Raw genomic sequence first — 21,220 nt, forward strand, 5'->3', positions numbered from 1 at the left:
AATTTTCCCCACATGCCTGCACATTGTTTCTATTCAAGTAATCATCGAGTGCCCCCTGGAATGCCTCAATGGAACCGGCCTCCACCACAGTTCCAGGTAGTGTATCCCAGGCGAACCCCTCGATGTGACTGATGACGAATTATGGGGCTGATTTGTTCAGAGAACCCCTTTAAAATATCCCACGTCAGCACGGTGGCGCAGTGGTTTGCACTGCTGTCTCACGGCGCTGAGGACCCGGGTTCGATCCTGGCCCCAGGTCACCATCCGTGTGGAGTTTGAACGTTCTCCCCGTGTCTGCATGCAGAGGCTTGTCTCCTCAACACTGGGGAGACTAACCACTTTGCGGGACATCTTCACTCAGTCCACAAGCATGACACCGACCTTCCTGTTGCGTGCTATTTTAACTCAGCACCTTGCTGGCATGTCCACATGTGCATCCTCGACCTGCTGCAAAGCTCCAGTGGAGCCCAACGCAATATAATAAATGTTAGTGTCACAAGTCGGCTTACATTAACACGGCAATGAAGTTACTGTGAAAAGCCCCTGCTCACCACATTCCGGCTCCTGTTTAGCTTCACAGAGGGAGAATTCAGATTTTCCAAATTACCTAATCTGGAGGCGCAGCGTCTCATCTTCCGATTGGGCACGCTACAGCACTCAGGACTCAACATTGAGTTCAACAACCTTAGACTGTAATCTTTCTCCAACATCTTTTCAAAAAGGAATTCCATATGTTTATTGTTTCAATGCATAAACCCTCCCCTAACCCCACACCGGGCCATCTGCCTGTTGTTCTTAAGGTTGCTCCACCTTGCTGCCATCTCTCCCAGCTACTGTTTACTATCCAGCACATTTTCCCTCTCTTTAGTCTTTAGGTCTGGTGAAGGGTCACGTGGACTGGGAACGTTTTCTCTGTTTGCTCTCCCCTCAGATGCTGGCAAAAATGCCGAGTTTCTCCCGCGCTCTCTGTTTGTGTCTTCACGAGAGACTTAGCTGATTACAACCGATGGTCCTTTCTAAATACCGATACTGCAGCCTTCCTCCCAAATTTCACAGGGTGGGGTGGTGTTAGGGGCCGATAAACCATGTGTCCCCCCCCCCCCCCCCCCCACCCCCCGTCCCTCCCGTCCCCCCCCCACCGACAGTAATTCCACAAATTCAGGCGCAGAACAGCTTATTACTACACTTTAATGAGGCCAATTTCAGGCCGTTGCCAGGGATATCGAATGAATATCCAAACCAATATGGTGACACCATAAACTTTAACCTCACCCCCTCCCATTATAATCCCCTGCCACCGCCCCCCCCCCCCCCTCCCCCCCCCTTTAGTTTGCAGTAAACAGAAATAAGTTTTTTAAAAATGTATTGCCAATTTTTAGAAAGGTAAACTGAGGTTTAAGAATAATGTTTCTTTTTTTATGACGGCACGGAGACGCAGTGGTTAGCACTGCTGCCTGTTGGCGCCGAGGACCCGGGTTCGATCCCGGCCCCCGGGTCACTGTCCGTGTGAAGTTTGCACATTCTCCCCGTGTCTGCGTGGGTCTCACCCCCACAACCCAAAGATGTGCAGGGTAGGTGATCGGCTAAATTGCCCATTAGTTGTAAAAACACAATAACTGGGTACTCCAAATTTATAAAAGGAAAAAAAAAGAATAATTTTTCTTTACTTGTGGCATAAATGCCCAGACACAATCCTTGGGGGAAACAAACCGATCCTTCCAGAATCGGGCAGTCAGAAATCGTGCTTCGCTGTGCGTGGGCAAACTTTACTCTTCGCTAGCATGTTTGCACAAGACGTTCCCCCCACCCGCCCCCTCACTCCCCCGCTTCAAACCCTGGGAGATGGGGGGAAGGGGGTGGGCGTAGTTGGAGGGGATCAGTCTCCGCATTGCACATTACAGACAGGCAGGAGCTGGAGATTGACACATTTGAAGTGTTTCTCGCAGCGAGACATCACTTGTATCATTCTCTGCCACCATCAAATATTTAACAGCCCAGGGAAATTGGTCTGACAGAGAAGGGCGAAGGGAAAACAAAATTAAATGGATTTCTCAGTCATTTGCTGATTCCCTTGAAAAAGAAAAGGCCCCCCCCCCCAACCCCCGCCCCCGTCGTCCGACCTTCCCTAAGGGTAGGGAACAAAAGAAAATATTTTCTTTCAACAGACCAGATCTGCACTCATTATTCCCGGAGCTGCTGTCAGTAAGTTTCAGAAGGAGACATGCCGAGCGAGACTCTCCAGTCTTCAAAGATGAAGAGTGGATTTGAAAGGGTCTTTATTCTTTCTTTTACCCCCTAGCTCTTAGCGAGAAGAGTCATTGAGGGCGCATGGCAAAGTCACTAAATTAATTTAAGACGAATTTCATCCCTCCAATCACTGGGAAAATCTGAAGGCGCATTTAATGGTCAAAAGAGTTTGGCTTATTTTGTTCCTATGGACTGATGGTTCTGTTTGTAGCTGGGCAAAGTTACAGATCAAATCAAGAAGTTCTAAAGCGCCTTCCAGCACAGAAGGAGGCCATTCGATCCATCATGTCTGGGCCAGGCCACTTCGAACAGAGCCTGTTCCAGTTGTCCTGGGATCTTACAGGACAGGACGTTGCAGTTCAGTCCATTTTCCTGTGCCACTACTTCAGTAGAATTATCCAATTAAACCCATTCCCTTACTGTAATGACCCCCAGGAGACCAATGGGGATGACCTTGATCTCCCCTTACGCCTCGTGGATCCCCTGCTGAGGGGCAGAGTTCTATCAGCGGGGCTCATTAAAACCCATCGATTAGGGCCTACCAGGAATGGAACCAGCATCTTCGGATGGTCCCAGCTGGAACTAGATGTATTTTCCGTCACTTCCCCCCCCCCCCCTGCGGATCCAGAGAAGGTTCACCAGAATGATCCCTGGAATGAAGAGCTTATCATATGAGGAGCAGTCAAGGAGTCGGAGTCTGTCCTCGTTGGAGTTTTGAAGGATGAGGGGGGATCTTATTCAAAGTTACAGGATACTGCGAGAGTGGACGTGGAGAGGATGTTTCCACTTGTAGGATAAACTAGAAGCAGAGGACACCATCTCAGACTGAAGGGACAAACCAGTTAAAACAGAGTCGAGGAGGAACTTCTTCAGCCAGAAGGGGGTGAATCTGTGGAACCCTTTGCCGCAGAAGGCTGTGGAGGCCAAATCTCTGAGTGTTTTTAAGACAGAGTTAAATAGGTTCTGGATTAATAAGGGGATCAGGGGTTATGGGGAGAAGGCAGGAGAATGGGGATGAGAAAAATGTCAGCCATGATTGAATGGCGGGGTAGACACGATTGGCCGAGTGGCCTACTTGTGCTACTATGTCTTATGGTCTTTACGGCTTTGCTTTGGCTTTTTTAATAAACCTATCTGTTTGAATCCTTTTGGCACTGCTGTGATTGTAATACTGGCGATGAGGAAAAATGAACTACAGGGGGCGATTCTGCATTCTGGATTCTCGTTACATAGGAGCAAGGTCAGAACAGATCAGAAATGCCGCTCTTCTGGAGGCTCGATGCTTTTGACTGAACAAAGAACAAAGAACAAAGAAAATTACAGCACAGGAACAGGCCCTTCGGCCCTCCCAGCCTGCGCCGATCCAGACCCTTTATATAAACCTGTCGCCTATTTTCCATGGATTTACTTCCCTCTGTTCCCCGCCCGTTCATATATCTGTCTAGGTGCATCTTAAATGATGCTATCGTGCCCGCCTCTACCACCTCCGTAGGCACCCACCACTCTCTGCATTAAAAACTTTCCACGCACATCTCCCTTAAACTTTCCCCCTCTCACCTTGAAATCGTGACCCCTTGTAATTGAAACCCCCACTCTTGGAAAAAGCTTGTTGCTATCCACCCTGTCCATACCTCTCATAATTTTGTAGACCTCAATCAGGTCCCCCCTCAACCTCCGTCTTTCCAACAAAAAAAATCCTAATCTACTCAACCTTCCTTCATAGCTAGCACCCTCCATTACAGGCAACATCCTGGTGAACCTCCTCTGCACCCTCACTAAAGCTTCCACATCCTTCTGGTAATGTGGCGACCAGAACTGCACACAGTATTCCAAATGTGGCCTAACCAAAGTCCTAAAGAACTGTAACATGACCTGCCGAATCTTTTACTCAATACCCCGTCCGATGAAGGCAAGCATGCTGTATGCCTTCTTGACCACTCTATTGACCTGCGTTGCCACCTTCAGGGTACAATGGACCTGAACTCCCAGATCTCTCTGTACATCAATTTTCCCCAGGACTCTTCCATTGACGGTATAGTCCGCTCTTGAATTTGATCTTCCAAAATGCATCACCTCGCATTTGCCTGGATTGAACTCCATCTGCCATTTCTCTGCCCAACTCTCCAATCTATCTATATTTTGCTGTATTCTCTGACAGTCCTCCTCGCTATCTGCAACTCCACCAATCTTAGTATCATCTACAAACTTGCTAATCAGACCACCTATACCTTCGTCCAGATCATTTATGTATATCACAAACAGTGGTCCGAGCACGGATCCCTGTGGAACACCACTAGTCACCTTTCCCCATTTTGAGACACTCCCTTCCACAACTACTCTCTGTCTCCTGTTGCCCAGCCAGTTCTTTAACCATCTAGCTAGTACACCCTGAACCCCATAAAACTTCACTTTTTCTATCAACCTGCCATGGGAAACTTTATCAAACGCCTTACTGAAGTCCATGTATATGATATCTACAGCCCTTCCCTCATCAATTAACTTTGTCACATCCCCAAAGAATTCTATTAGGTTTGCAACACATGACCTTCCCTGCAAAAAACCATGCTGCCTATCACTGATGTCTATTTTCTTCCAAATGTGAATAGATCCTATCCCTCAGTATCTTCTCCAACAGTTTGCCTACCACTGACGTCAAGCTCACAGGTCTATAATTCCCTGGATTATCCTTGCTACCCTTCTTAAACAAAGGGACAACATTAGCAATTCTTCAGTCCTCCGGGACCTCACCCGTGCTCAAGGATGCTGCAAAGATATCTGTTAAGGCCCCAGCTATTTCGTCCCTCACTTCCCTCAGTAACCTGGGATAGATTCCATCCGGACCTGGGGACTTTTCCACCTTAATGCCTTTTAGAATACCCAAAACTTCCCCCTTCCTTATGCCGACTTGTCCTAGAGTATTTAAACATCCATCCCTAGCCTCAACATCTGTCATGTCCCTCTTCTTGGTGAATACCGATGCAAAGTACTCATTAAGAATCTCACCCATTTTCTCTGAGTCCACGCATAAATTCCCTCTTTTGTCTTTGAGTGGGCCAATCCTTTCTCTAGTTACCCTCTTGCTCCTTATATATGAATAAAAGGCTTTGGGATTTTCCTTAACCCTGTTAACCAAAAATATTTCATGACCCCTTTTAGCCCTCTTTATTGCACGTTTGAGATTTGTCCTACTTTCCCAATATTCCTCCAAAGCTTGATCAGTTTTAAGTCGCCTAGATCTTATGTATGCTTCCTTTTACATCTTAGCTAATCTCACAATTCCACCCGTCATCCATGGTTCCCTAATCTTGCCATTTCTATCCCTAATTTTCACAGGGACATGTGTGTCCTGCACTCTAATCAACCTTTCCTTAAAAGACTCCCACATTTCAAATGTGGATTTCCCCTTAAACAGCTGCTCCCAATCCACATTCCCTAGCTCCTGCCGAATTTTGTTACACTTGGCCTTTTCCCAATTTAGCACTCTTCCTTTCGGATCACTCTCGTCTTTGTCCATCAGTATTCTAAAACTTACTGAATTGTGATCGCTATTCCCAAAGTAATCACCGACTGAAACATCAACCACCTGGCCGGGATCATTCCCCAATACCAGGTCCAGTATGGCCCCTTCCCGAGTTGGACTATTTACATACTGCTCTAAAAAACTCTCCTGGATGCTCCTTACAAATTCTGGAGGACGGGGCCCAGAATGCTGAGTGAATGCGCTACTTTCTTAAGGCGGCACTATTGTAGGGGGTGATCACCAGAAGGCGATGCTCCTGACCGCCTGTGGGGCTCCGACCTTTATTTTGACTTTATTCTTTCATGGGTTATGGGCACCCACCATTGTTGCCCATCACTAATTGCCCTGCAGCCAAGTGGCATTTTCAGAGTCAACCACATTGCTGTGAGTCTGGAGTCACAAGTCGGCCAGACCAGGTAAGGATGGCAGATTTCCTTCCCCAAAGGTCATTCGTGTACCAGATGGGATTTAACAACAATCGACAATGGTTTCACAGCCGACATTAGGCTTTTAATTCCGGATTTGGATTTGGCCAATTCACCCAACATCTTTGGATTTGTTGGAGGAAACCGGAGCACCCGGAGGAAAACCCACGCAGACACGGGGAGAACGTGCAGACTCCACACAGACAGTGACCCAGCGGGGAAACAAACCTGGGACCCTGGAGCTGTGAAGCCAACAGTGCTAATCACTGTATTACCGTGCTGCCCACTTTCTAAAGTGCAGAAGGAGGCCATTCAGCCTATTGTTCTGCCACCTTCAAAGATTTGTCTACATACACCCCCCAGGTCTCTCTGTTTCTGCATTTTGAATTGGCCAATGTACTTAATATTGCTTCTCCTCATCCTGCCATTCAAAATGTATCACTTCAGACTTTACTGCATTACATTGCACCTGCCACATCTGCTCATTTCACAGTCCCCCTTAAGTCTAGTCTAGATTTAGATTTATTGTCACATGTACCGAGGTACAGTGAAAGGTATTGTTCTGCGTACAGTCCAGGCAGTTCACTCCATACATGAAAGCATAGCACATACGATAAATACACAATGTAAATACATAGACATAGACATCTGGTGAAGCATATGGAAGATAGAGCTACAATTGGTTTACAGGTGCAACAGGTGATTAAGAAGGCAAATGGAATTTTGTCCTTCATTGCTAGAGGGATGGAGTTTAAGACTAGTGAGGTTATGCTGCAACTGTATAAGGTTTTAGTGAGGCCACACCTTGAGCATTGTGTTCAGTTTTGGTCTCCTTACCTGAGAAAGGATGTACTGGCGCTGGAGGGTGTGCAGAGGAGATTCACTAGGTTAATCCCAGAGTTGAGGGGGTTGGATTACGAGGAGAGGTTGAGTAGACTGAGACTGTACTCATTGGAATTTAGAAGGATGCCGGGGTGACTTTACAGAAACATATAAAATTATGAAGGGAATAGATAGGATAGATGTGGGCAGGTTGTTTCCACTGGCGGGTGAAAGCAGAACTAGGGGCAGAGCTCAAAATAAGGGAAGTAGATTTAGGACTGAATTTAGGAGGAACTTCTTCACTCAAAGAGTTGTGAATCTATGGAATTCCTTGCCCAGTGAAGCAGTTGAGGCTCCTTCATGAAATGTTTTTAAGATAAAGATAGATCGTTTTTTGAAGAATAAAGGGATTAAGGATTATGGTGTTCGGGCCGGAAAGTGGAGCTGAGTCCACAAAAGATCAGCCTTGATCTCATTGAATGGCGGAGCAGGCTTGATGGGCCAGGTGGCCTGCTCTTGCTCCTAGTTCTTATGTTCTTATTATGGAGAAGATGTGTAGAAATATCAGTTCAGTCCATAAGAGGGCCATTCAGGAACCTGGTAACAGCAGGGAAGAAGCTGTTTTTGAAACTGTGTGTGTTCTCAAACTTTTCTATCTTCTGTCCGATGGAGGAGGTTGGTAGGGAGAAAAATCCAGGTGAGAGGGGACTTTGATTATGCTGCCCACTTTCCCAAGTCAGCTGGAGGTGTAGACAGAGTTAATGGATGGGAGTTGGTTTCACATGATGGACTGGGCTGTGTTCACAACTCTCTGTAGTTCCTTACAGTCTTGGGTCGAGCAGTTTCCATACCAGGCTGTGATGCAGCCAGGTAGGATGCTTTCTATGATGCATCTGTAAAAATTGGTAGAGTCAATGTGGACATTCTGAATTTCCTTAGTTTTCTGAGAAAGTATAGGTGCTGTTGTGCTTTCTTGGTCGTAGCGTCGACTTGGGTGGACCAGGACAGATTGTTGGTGATGTGCACACCTCAGAATTTGAAGCTGTTAACCACCTCCACTTCAGCACCATTGATGCAGACAGGGCGTGGATGACACTTCACTTCCTGAAGTCGATGATCATCTCCTTAGTTTTGCTGACATTGAGGGAGAGATTGTTGTCGTTGCACCATGCCACTCGGTCCTCTTTCTCCCTTCTGCACTCTGACTCATCGTTGTTTGAGATCCGACCCACTAGTCGTGTCATCAGCAAACGTGTAGATGGAGATGGAGCAGAAGTTTGCTGCACAGTTGTGTGTGTATAGGGAGTATAGTAGGGGGCTACGTACGCAGTCTCCTAACTGCTCACTACATTTCCAAGTTTAGCATCACTTTCATAGAACATAGAACAGTACAGCACAGAACAGGCCCTTCGGCCCTCGATGTTGTGCCGAGCCACGATCACCCTACTCAAACCCACGTATCCACCCTATACCCGTAACCCAACAACCCCCCCCCTAACCTTACTTTTTAGGACACTACGGGCAATTTAGCATGGCTAATCCACCTAACCCGCACATCTTTGGACTGTGGGAGGAAACCGGAGAACCCGGAGGAAACCCACGCACACACAGGGAGGATGTGCAGACTCCACACAGACAGTGACCCAGCCGGGAATCGAACCTGGGACCCTGGAGCTGTGAAGCATTTATACTATTCAAATTATGTCCTGCATGCCCAAGTCTTGGTCAATAATAAATATCATAGAAAAATATCCAAAGGTACTTCATTGGAATGTCATCAGACAAACTTTGACAAAATAACCCCCCCTTTGCACTTTGGAGTAAATTCCAGACCAACACAAAACTGCATTTTGCAATGGGTTGCTGCTTAAAAGTGGAAACAGTAACTTCAGTCTCTGTCTGCAGTCTCTCGCTGCGTGCCAGGAGTGGGAGCAGAGGCACATCCTTGTCTATATCGCCAAAAGCACCATTGTTCCTGATGCTCAGCCACCAGGAGATTATATGACACATGCTGTGCCCGACTCCGCAGCACCAAATGACAGCTCTACACGCGGAACTGAAGCAAAAGCCTTCTCTCGTTTACCTCACAGGGATGGCATTGTCTGCAATACTGTAAACTATATGCAGCCATACACAAAGAATGGTATGGCAACTGCTCGGTCCAAGATCGCAAGAAACTGCAGAGTGTGGTGAACTCAGCCCAACTCGTCGCACAAGCTTGCCACCCCCACATTGATTCTGTCTACACCTCCCGCTGCCTCAGGAAGGCAGACAGCATTGTCAGAGACCCCTCCCACCCAGGCATTGCCCTCTTCCAGACCCTTCCATCAGGCAGAAGGTCTGAAGAGTTGCACATCCAGACACAGGAACAGCTTTTACCCCACATCTACAAGACTCCGCAACGACTCTCTCTCGGACTGATCTGTTCCCTGTAAGAACACTATTCACGACGCCCTATGCTGCTCTTGCTCATGTATTTGCTTTGTTTGGCCCCTTGTTCCGCACTGTAACCAATCACTGTTTGTCAATGTACCATTTGGCAATGTTCTCTGTTGATTATTCTCTTTGTCTATATGAACGTACTGTGTACGTTCCCTCGGCCGCAGAAAAATACTTTTCACTGTATTTCGGTACATGTGACAATAAATCAAATCAAACCAAAATCAAATCAAATCAAAAACCTGCATTTGTTTGGCACCTTTCACAACTGCAGGACGTTCCAAAATGCTTCCCAGCTAACAAAGGATTTTTGCTCACTTTCATAATGTAGAAAACATCAATTCGCTCACAGCAAACCCCCACAAACCCAATGTGACAATGAGCAGATATCATGATGAAAGTTCAGGGACAAACATTGCCTCGAATGTCCCTTTTCGCTTCAAAATAGTGCCTTTAGTTGTTTTATGTCGACCCTAGATAATCCTTGATCTTATCCAAAAGATGGTACCTCTGCCAGTGCAGGTGTGTCTTGCTAGAACTTGTGCTCATGGCACTGGGATAGGGTTAGAACCCGCACCCTTCCACCTCAGAGAAAGAAAGAATGACTTGCATTTATGTAGCACCTTTCATGACCACTAGATGGCCCTCGGGGCTTTATATCCAGTGAGGTCGTTTTTGAAATGTCGTCATTGTTGTCATGCCGAAAGTCAATTTGCACACAGCAAGACCCATAACCTGGTGATGTTGATTGAGGGGTAAATATTGTCCAGGACATGGGGGATAGCTCCCCTGCTCGTCTCCAAGATAGACCCGTGGGATTTTATTTCCATCCTGAGTGGGCAGATGGGGCCTACGTTGAACGGCGCCACGGAAAGACAGCAGCTCCGGCCGTGTGGCACTCCCTCAGTACTGCGCTGGAAGGTCAGTGTTGACGTTGGTGCCCCACGGTCTGGAGTAAGGGGGTGGGGGGGTGTGGGGTGGGGGGCTTGAACCTCAGACCCTGTGGCTCCGAGGTGAGAGCGCTGCCAAATGTGCCGTGAAATTGTTTTAGGAAAGCCTTCTCTCTCCACGAAATGAAGCAGGGGTGCTCAGTCGATCAATCTGTTGTCCCGTGCAAGCTCTGCAATGTTAAATTTGCTGCTGCTGAGACAGCTTTGGAGATCACACACATCAGCTTGTGTTCCAGGAACAGTGACACTTCTCTTTTTAAAGAAAAGAGCTGGTCCCTGAGACACAGAGCAGAAAATCACATGCCCCAATTAAATTTGAAGTGCCTCAGCTTCAGCTGAAGTTATGCCAAATGTTCCAAACGATTTTAGAAAAAGTCTGAATTGCCTCCGCGGGTCGTCGGAGTAATATCTTGGCAGAGTTCTCCATGAAATGGGCCATAATTGAATAATTCAAACTTATTTTCTAGCTGAGGAGCATTCTTTTTCTGTCCTCTTATCTCAGTTGGTATAACAGTCTGTGCTGAGGGGGGTGATGCACGATCAATTGCACAAAGACTTGAGTTGGATACAACTGAGGCTTTATTGCTCTAAGATGTGTGGCCTCCCACAGCAGCTGGCAAGATGGCTGCAGCATGGAGGACACACATATTTATACTCCGCCTACGGGGCGGAGTTAGCAGGCAGGGACTACCAACGTACCTGTAGTACAGGTCCTACCATACATCCTCTAATAGAGGCGGGGGTGCTTCTGCTGGCCGCAGAAGTAACATACGCCATACCTCATATGCCAAAGGCTGCTAGAAGGGGCCACGCTTTGGGTTTGAATAGTTTAACCGCTCGCACACCCCGCTCATGAACTCAAAAAGAATATGCTGATCGGGCAAGGATTTATTGATGAACATGTATTTCCTTAGCCATGCGGGGTGCGGGTGTTGGGGTGTTTGGGGGGGGGGGTACGGGTTGTCCCAGTGCAGGTGGGATTTGAAAATCGAGTTCCCAGAGATCACCTCGGGATCATCATCGAATTTACAGTGCAGAAGGAGGCCATTCAGCCCTTCGAGTCTGCACCGGCCTTCGGAAAGAGCACCCTACCCAACCCCACACCTCCACCCTATCCCCATAAACCAGTAACCCCACCCAGCACTAAGGGCAATTTTGGACACCAAGGGGCAATTTAGCATCTTTGGACTGTGCGAGAAAACCGGAGCACCCGGAGGAAACCCACGCACTCACGGGGAGGATGTGCAGACTCCGCACATACAGTGAACCAAGCCGGGAATCGAACCTGGGACCCTGGAGCTGTGAAGCAATTGTGCTAACCACCATGCTACCGTGCTGGGATCCTGGCACCCAAGGGACAGATCTAAATTTTCAAATGGTCGGTTGGGTGGGGGGAATGGGAAGCCAATTAATGGCCCATTAGCCCCCCACCCTCCCCCGGGAGCTTGTTAAGGGGCCTGTGGGGTTGCGAATGTGATTTTTAAAATTCAGTTCAACCAAGTTGGACAGTCTGGTGCACATTAGACCAAGAGAACCTTTCCTTCCATTTATTCAAAGCTGACCTTCCCTGCATCTCCTTTCCCTAGTACCTGCACCCTCGCCTCATCTCGCCTGCATGCCCCCTTACAGTGCCACGGTCACTATCACCCTGTAAGGAGCTTCTCCAGGGTAACACATTTCTCGGGAAATATAATAAGGGATGCTTTGACCAATGCATCATGGCATCAAGGGATTGGATTGGATTGGATTGGATTTGCTTATAGGGGCTGGTTTAGCACCTGGGCTAAATCGATGACTTTGAAAGCAGACTAAGGCAAGCCAGCAGCACGGTTCAATTCCCATACCAGGCTCCCCGAACAGGCGCTGGAATGTGGCGACTAGGGGCTTTTCACAGTAACTTCATCAAAGCCTACTTGTGACAATAAGCGATTTTCATTTCATTTGTCACGTGTACTGAGGTACAGTGAAAAGCATTTTTCTGCGAGCAGCTCAAACAAATTATTTAGTACATGAAAAGAAAATACATAGTAGGGCAAACATAAAATACACAATTTAAATACATAGATACCGGCATGGATGTAGCATACAGGAGTGTAGTATTAATCAGATCAGTCCATAAGAGGGTCATTTAGGAGTCTGGTGACAGTGGGGAAGAAGCTGTTTTTGAGTCTATTCGTGCGTGTTCTCAGACTTCTGTATCTCCTGCCCAATGGAAGAAGTTGGAAGAGTAAGTAAGACGGGTGGGAGGGGTCGTTATACATAGTTTACATAGAATTTACAGTGCAGAAGGAGGCCATTCAGCCCATCGAGTCTGCACCGGCTCTTGGAAAGAGCACCCTACCCAAGGTCAACATCTCCACCCTATCCCCATAACCCAGTAACCCCACCCAACACTAAGGGCAATTTTGGACACTAAGGGCAATTTATCATGGCCAATCCACCTAACCTGCACATCTTTGGACTGTGGGAGGAAACCGGAGCACCCGGAGGAAACCCACGCAGACACGGGGAGGATGTGCAGACTCCGCACAGACAGTGACCCAGCCGGGAACCGAACCTGGGACCTTGGAGCTGTGATGCAACAATGTGATGCAACCAGGCAGGATGCTTTCTATGGTGCACCTGTAAAAATTGGTAAGATTCAATGTAGACATGCCGAACTTCCTTAATTTCCTGAGGAAGTATAGGTGCTGTTGTGCTTTCTTGGTCGTAGCATTGACGTGGGTGGACCAGGAAAAATGTTTGGTGATGTGCACCCCTCGGAATTTGAAGATGTCAACCATCTCCACCTTAGCCCCATTGAGAGTGAGGTTTAGAGAGGTTGGGGGAAGGTGGGAGTGCTGTTGGTGACCAAAGCTGTTTGATATACTTTTGGTGTGGTCATTGCCTTCTGTTATGCATGACCTATCTTATCTAGAGACACTGTTTTTACTCTGGTACTTGCTTCAAACTAATTTATTACCATTACATATGCTTAGTTTCAGAGTAAGTATTTCTCTCCTGAGTACAGTGTTCTATCCTCTCTCCCGAGACTCGATCTCAAGGCTGCTGATGCCACTGGGACATCATGATCTACATCACTCATTAGCATAGCTATTCCATTAAGCCATTAAACTATACTAATGTCCGGGGATGTGGGGAGGTGGGAGGGTGATGATGCAGTTTGAAGCAACTAAAACTTGCAACTTCCCTTGTGGAGTGAGATACCCTCAATCACGACACAGGAGAGAAGATAGATGATTCAAAGGCTTTAATCATCTGAGAACTGTACAGCAGCCGAGAAATGTGCTCATCACATGTTGCCTGAGTGAGCCTTATCTTATATACCGTTTCCTGGGGGCGGAGCCAGAGGCGGAGTCCCCCAGGGTTCCAAGCCCGGTCTTAAAGGGCCAATGCATTAAAGGTAAGCTACTGATAACATTCATCACATTGAGTCACAACGTAATCATCTCTCTGCCGGCTCTGACTGCCTGCTCTAATTGGCGAGGGACCAGCAGTCCCCAACATGGCTGCCGTCTGCCTTTACCTCCGGTGGCAGACAGGCAGCTCCCGCCTACTGGAGATGATCAGCATCTCTAAAGTGGGTGCTAAGCCCACCTCCTGTCCAATTAGGCTATTTGAATTAAAAAACTCACGTCATGAGCGCGACACTGTTGAGGCACGTAACCCGGGATCAAACGAGATGTCGGGTTCCTGGTACCACTGTATGCAGTAGAGTAAGCAGTAGGGAAGCCATGTTTGCATTCTGAGTCTCTACCCTTACTTCCGATTTTGGAAAACATTCAAAAAACAGCAACGGAATTCTCCATTCCTGTGTTGACGCTGGGGCAGGATTCGTGGACTTCCACGACAGCAAAATTGGATCGATTCAGCTACTGTTGAGGGGCTAGCACCGGAGTGGAACACAATCGATTCCACCAGCGACAAGAACAGCAGCATGGACAGCAGCCCTCCTCGGAGCTCAATTCTGGGGATGACACAGATTTCCCGTCACAGCTGTCCCCTACACCCTCCACCATCCCAGAGACACTCATCTCGGTCGGGCACTTCAGTGAAGCGGCTCCTGGGAGCCCCTTTGGTGGCGACACACAGCTGACCCGGTACAGAAGTTGGAGGGCGGAGCATCTGAGGGGCAGGACGGTCGGAGGGCGAGCTGACCCCAGGGACGAGCTACCGTCCAGACGGGTTTGAGGATTCTGGAATGGACAGTCCCACCGATTGTGGATGCAGTCACAGAGCCAGGGACTACATGACGGGTTGTCAGCGAGCATCCAACACCTGCAGGCGCCTTTGAGTAGACCATGTGATTCCCCTGGTTGGCAGGTGCCGGCAGGTTGGGTGGGGAGGGTGGTATGGCAGAGGGTAAGCGGAGGGGGTAGGGTGGAGGGTAGGGGCTGGGGTGTGGGGGTGGGGGCACTCATGTGACTGGTGTCACTCTGCAGGAGCCAGGGTGAGTGGTCACAGGGGTGTGCAGAGAAATGGCTGCCTTGCTGGCTGTGGCAATGGCAGACAATGCCCGGGCACTGCCCAGTCCCGTGATGGGGATCATTCAGCCACATGGCCCGTTTCCCCATCATCCCCCCCAGCTGCCCTGCCCAGCCCTGGCAGAGCCCCCTGCCTCACCGACCCTAGCCAGCCCGGCCAGTGTCTGGCCCAGCAGCCCTCAGTCGCGCCTCTCCGGGTACTGCCTCCTCTCTCTCTTCCTCAGCAGCCCCGATGACGATTTCACGGTTTTTAAAAGCACAAGTGAACCTCGCTGTCGGGAATTTGGTCGATCGGAGGCGGAGAATCGCGGAGGCCCCGGAGAATACCGGGCCGGGCCCACTAATGATATGCCAAGGGTGTTTACTGTACGTGCGTTCTGGAACACATTGATGCTGCTGTTGAGGCAATGGGAAATTTTGATTTGCCGTGAAAGTGGCACCCGCCACGATTTCAGCTCCGGAACCAATTCTCTGCCCAATCGCGTTACCCAATTTCAGCGTCGGCGAACGGAGAATCCACCCTAGTTCTTTCATAGGCTGGAAAACACACATACAAACACACACATGCACACACACACATTGTGGCAGCACGGTAGCACAGTGATTAGCACTGTGGCTTCACAGCGCCAGGGACCCAGGTTCGATTACCGGCTGGGTCACTGTCTGTGCGGAGTCTGCACATTCTCCCCGTGTGTGCGTGGGTTTCCCTCCGGGTGCTCCGGTTTCCTCCCACTGTCCAAAGACGTGCAGGTTTGGTGAATTGGCCATGATAAATTGCCCATAGTGTCCAAAAAAGGTGAGGAGGGGTTATTGGGTTACGGGGATCGGGTGGAAGTGAGGGTTTAAGTGGGTTGGTGCAGACTTGATTGGCCGAATGGCCTCCTTCTGCACTGTATGTTCTATGTTCTATATTGATGGGTGGAGAGACAATTGGATGATGCCTTACACAGTTGAACAGTCTGTAGATTGGGTTGCCTGCAGCTGTGCTACTGCCCCCATTGCACGTTGAAGACAAAGATTAGTGGGGGAGATAAACTGGTGACAGTAAACAAAAGAATAGATGTTATGGTGAATGGGAGGCAGACGTCACATGACGGTTGGGAAAAAACAATGTCTCACAGCTGAGTTCAAATCTTGTCAAGTGAGGCATAATCTCAACCCTTCTTTATGGGGCATGCGATTGAGCTGCGCCAACCTGTCCTCTTCTAATGATTCCACCTTTCTCCATCTTGTGTAATTTGACTGTGAATTAATCTTGTATGTGGATCTGGTAGATAAATTGGCATACTTGCAATCTGGTTTGGCACAGTGGGCTAAGACAGCTGGCTTGTAATGCAGAACAAGGCCAGCAGCGCGGGTTCAATTCCCATACCAGCCTCCCGAACAGGCGCCGGAATGTGGCGACTAGGGGTTTTTCACAGTAACTTCATTGAAGCCTACTCGTGACAATAAGCGATTATTATTATTATTATCTCCTGCAGGTGTAATAGTGCAGCTCCCTTGAAACCGCCAATTTTGTCAAATCATTCAGGATGTTTCCATCCTCGGTCATGAACTGAGATAATTGGCAAAGTTACTGAGGGCGAACTGCCTTGTAATGTTTGAATGATCCCATGGATTGTTACTAGTTTGAATGCTCAACTCGCCTGTAGATCTGGAATCACTGGACCCATAGTTTTCACAATGTAGAACATCTATGACACCCAGGACAATGGATTCTGCATATGGAATTGGTGAACCATTGCGTGCTGAAAGTTTTCACAGTGTAGATTTCATTATGACCTTCGATGTCTGTCGATACATGTCTTTTAGAATCCACTGAGGTAGTATATTGGCACTCTCCCCTGTGTCAATCTTGGCCAATGCCGAATCGTTACCAACTTTCTTCAAGCAGATAACTTGAATCTTGGCGAACACTTTGGACTGTGTGATGGCGTCTATGCTTTCCACAAGTCTGATAGTGTGAACCATGTGCTCACTTCTTCCTCTCTTTCTGTGCATCATCACAGGGGTTCGATTCCCCTCTCGGGTCACTGTTTGTGCGGAGTCTGCACGTTCTCCCTGTGTCTGCGTGGGTTTCCTCTGGGTGCTCTGGTTTCCTCCCACAGTCCAGAGAAGTGCAGGTTCGGTGGATTGGCCATGATAAATTGCCCTTAAGTGTCCAATAAGGTTGGGTGGAGTTACTGGGTTACAGGCATAGAGTGGAAGTGTGTGGGCTTGGGTAGAATAATCTTTCCAAGGGCCGGTGCAGACTTGATGGGCCGAATAGCCTCCTTCTGCACTGTAAATTCTATGATCACCATTTTCTGGTTTGTCGATCGCCTCACGTGTATCTTTCTGTCGAGATACGGGGTGGTCATCCATTGTGCATGGCTCTTTGTAGCTGCCTCATCCTTTGCTTTAATTCACTGCTGCTGCCAATGGCCTGTACCTGGGGTGAGCGTCAATTTAGCCATATTCATGCCTTTCACCCAGGAAGACAAGTTGTGGCTGGAACCCACCATGGATTGGATTGGATTGGATTTGTTTATTGTCACGTGTACCGAGGTACAGTGAAAAGTATTTTTCTGCAAGCAGCTCAACAGATCATTCAGTACATGGAAGAAAAGGGAATTAAACAAAATTCAAGAAAATACATGAGAATACATAATAGGGCAACACAAGATATACAATGTAACTACATAAGCATTGGCATCGGATGAAGCATACAGGGTGTAGTGTTAATGAGGTCAGTCAATAAGAGGGTCATTTAGGAGTCTGGTGACAGTGGGGAAGAAGCTGTTTTTGAGTCTGTTCATGCGTGTTCTCAGACTTCTGAATCTCCTGCCCGATGGAAGAAGTTGGAAAAGTGAGTAAGCCGGGTGGGAGGGATCCTTGATTATTCTGCCCGCTTTCCCCCTGCAGCGGGAGGTGTAGATGGAGTCCATGGATGGGAGGCAGGTTCGTGTGATGGACTGGGCGGTATTCACAACTCTCTGAAGTTCCTTGCGGTCCTGGGCCGAGCAGTTGCCATACCAGGCTGTGATGCAGCCCGATAGGATGCTTTCTATGGTGCATCTGTAAAAGTTGGTAAGGGTCAATGTGGACATGCCGAATTTCCTTAGTTTCCTGAGGAAGTATAGGCGCTGTTGTGCTTTCTTGGAGAAATGGAACCTGTGTTTTATATTCAATTTACTGTTCAACAACTCCCAAAGCCAGCCCAGTATAATCTCAACCTTCTCTGGCTTGATTTTGATGACTTTATTTTGCGAGTCTCCCTTGATTGCTATCGGTCCATTTGCGAGACTCCCTTGATTGCCAACGGTCCAGTCCACACCCAAGTCAGTCGCCATTCCCAGCGAAGCTAATCCGGTCCTCTCGATGCGCTGTGCCGCTGATGGAACTGACAGGCTTGTAAGCTACGATGTCACCGTGAGGGATCCATCTGCTCTTTACATGAACACTATCTCGGTGCTGTGTCTTCAAAGCTTTACTTTACAGTCACCCGCTGTGTTTTCAACACTCCCCAATGCTGCGACTTCGATACGGTCTGACAAAAACATCGCATGCCATATAGAATAGCCAAGGCTGTTCATCATAATGTACCTGAAAAACAGAAAGGAAGGCGATTATTTCAATGGTGATATATTTTTTATGAAGTGAGGATGTACAAAGGGGTCTGGCTGCCCTTGTACACCAGTAAGTGGAAGTGGAGAGGCTGGTGAATCAAGCAGTTAGGAAGGCAAATGCTATGTTGGCCTTCATTGATCGAGGATTTGAGTTCAGACGTCGGGACATCATGCTACAACTATACAGACCCTTGGTGAGACCACACCTGGAGGATTGCCTGCAGTTTTGGTCTCCCTAACTAAGAAAGGATACACTTGACAGAGTGGGAGTGCAGCGGATGTTCACTAGGCTGATACCGGGGTTGGCGGGATCATCCTATGAGGAGAGATTGGTTCGACTAGGCTGTCTTCCCTCGAGTTCAGAAGGATGAGAGAAGATCTGATTGAAACATATAAAATTCTAACAGGGATGGGCTGATGCAAGGGGAGGATGTTGACCTTGTTGTAGCAGGGGCTGGTTTAGCACAGTGGATTAACCAGCTGGCTTGTAAAGCAGAACAAGGCCAGCAGCGCGGGTTCAATTCCCGTACCAGCCTCCCCGAACAGGCGCCAGAATGTGGCGACTAGGGGCTTTTCACAGTAACTTCATTTGAAGCCTACTTGTGACAATAAGTGATTTTCATTTTCATTTTGTCCCTGGTTGGGGAATTTAGAACAAGGGGACACAGTCTCAGGGTATGGGATCGACGAGGTTGAGGAAAAATGCCTTCATTCAAAGGGTAGTGAAGCTGTGGAATTTGCTACCACAGAAGGCCGTGGAGGCCAAGTCGCTTAATGTATTCAGGCCAAATGGCCTACTCCTGCTCCTAGTTTCTATGTTTCCAAGTTTCCTTGTTAACCTTGTTGCCAGGCTGTTTGAACATTGTTGAGGAATATGTCATGTTTTTGTATTAACAAGTAACTAATCACTCATCAGGGATTGGGGAAACACATTGTGGGTTCATTTATTAAGGCGAGGCACAGGAGAACAGATTTATATATATATAAAGGTATAAAGCTTGAATACATCAGAACTGTGTGTATGCTCTGCTCAAAGCAAAAGTGAAACTAAGACTGGATTTCATGACACACTTTCCTACTAGTGATGTCATGCTGATACCCCTTTATGGCATATTACAACAGAACATGTCCACCACAGCTGTCCGCCGACATGTCGGACAGCCTATGGGCTTCTATTGTTTAAGAGACAGTGTGGCACTTCACTCTCTCAGCCCTGAACCTGCATCTACCCGTGTTCCTTGCCACTCATATAGTAGATTTCAGCCTCCTCCAGCACCCGTGGCATCCACCCACATCTCACATCAGGGCAACAGCAGCAGGAGATGTACTGAAACTCGCTGAACACATTTTCAGAGGTCAGGACATGGTGCACTGCAAGTAAAGGCTTGCATGATGCATGGACAGGCAAGACACCCACAAATGATGACCAGTGCTTAATCGTGCATATGTGGGATAATTGAGTATTCACTGTGTTGATAATGTAAGTGGAGTGACTCTGTAACAGTTCATTATTGGACACTGATGGCATCCCAAATTCTACACCCTTAAACGCCCGCAACCATTATAGCAACTAGTAGCAAGATAGAAATCAGGAAACTTCCAAACAGTGCAAGTGAACATATATTTACAAGTGCCAAAGCTATATAAAATGACTGCACACATGTGTCACCTGTGTGCTTTCAATACTTCTGAATCTTTCTTTGGTTACCATGTGATGAATGCAGGAAATTGTTATATATCATGTTTTATATTTATTGCAATAATGTCATTAAAGCCCCTGGTTTAGGATACATACAGGTAGTATGTCTGCTAAAGCTGTGATTAGCGGATTGTAAAAGTGCGATAATCATGATTTTAACCATTCTCTTCTTTACAGATACATACAAGATTCCTATTGGTCAGTGTTGTGACTCCTGCGGTGAAGTATCCTTTCCTCACAGTTTTACGAAGTAAAAACTGTTGGGTTCTCATCTGAGATCCTAACAACCACCATGTCTAGGTTCAACCCCAATATCTGCAGCTGAGACAGAGGGTATCCTTAGAGTGAAAAGTGAAAGTGAAGTGAAGTGAAGTAGAGTGTCCTGCGATTAAGACTCAGAGAACCTGGCTGGCATTTTTAAAAAATTCATTTACGGGATGTGGACGTTGCTTGTGGATGTGACGTAGGCCAGTATTTATTGCCCATCCCTAATTGCCCTTCAGAAGGTGGTGGTGAGCTGCCTTCTTGAACTGCTGCAGACCTTGAGGTGTAGTTACACCCACCGTGCTGATAGGTCACTGTCCGTGTGGGGTTTGCACATTCTCCCCGTGTCTGCGTGGGTTTCGCCCCCACAAACCAAAGATGTGCAGGGTAGGTGAATTGGCCACGCTAAATTGCCCTTCGGTGGAAAAAATGAATTGGGTACTTTGGGTGGGATTCTCCGGTATCCGGCAGGCGGGCCGCACCTTCGGGGGCTAGGCCGGCACTGGAGTGATGGCCGCCACGCCAATCGGCGCCGAAAGGCCTCCGCCGGCCAGCGCGAGTTGGCGCATGCGCAGAAGCGCCATCGTGTTCCCAGAACTCACACCGTCCCCCCGGCAATTCTCCGGCCCGGCGGGGGGGGGGGGGGGGTCGGAGAATCCCGCCCTCTTAATTTAAAAATAAATAAATTGAACAGTGCAAGATTGCCCACCAGCAGGAATCATTCCCACTTCCGTGACCCCAGAATGAAATATTCCGCCAATT

The 21,220-nt window shown here is 48.0% G+C and overlaps 1 pseudogene; it reads right to left on the bottom strand.

The window, feature by feature from the left end:
- Window positions 1-16,858, bottom strand: part of LOC119978272 — a 137,984-nt pseudogene extending 121,126 nt beyond the window's left edge.
- Window positions 16,859-21,220: the final 4,362 nt, after the last annotated feature.

Source organism: Scyliorhinus canicula, chromosome 1 (genome assembly GCF_902713615.1).
Source record: "Scyliorhinus canicula chromosome 1, sScyCan1.1, whole genome shotgun sequence".
Classification (NCBI taxonomy): domain Eukaryota; kingdom Metazoa; phylum Chordata; class Chondrichthyes; order Carcharhiniformes; family Scyliorhinidae; genus Scyliorhinus; species Scyliorhinus canicula.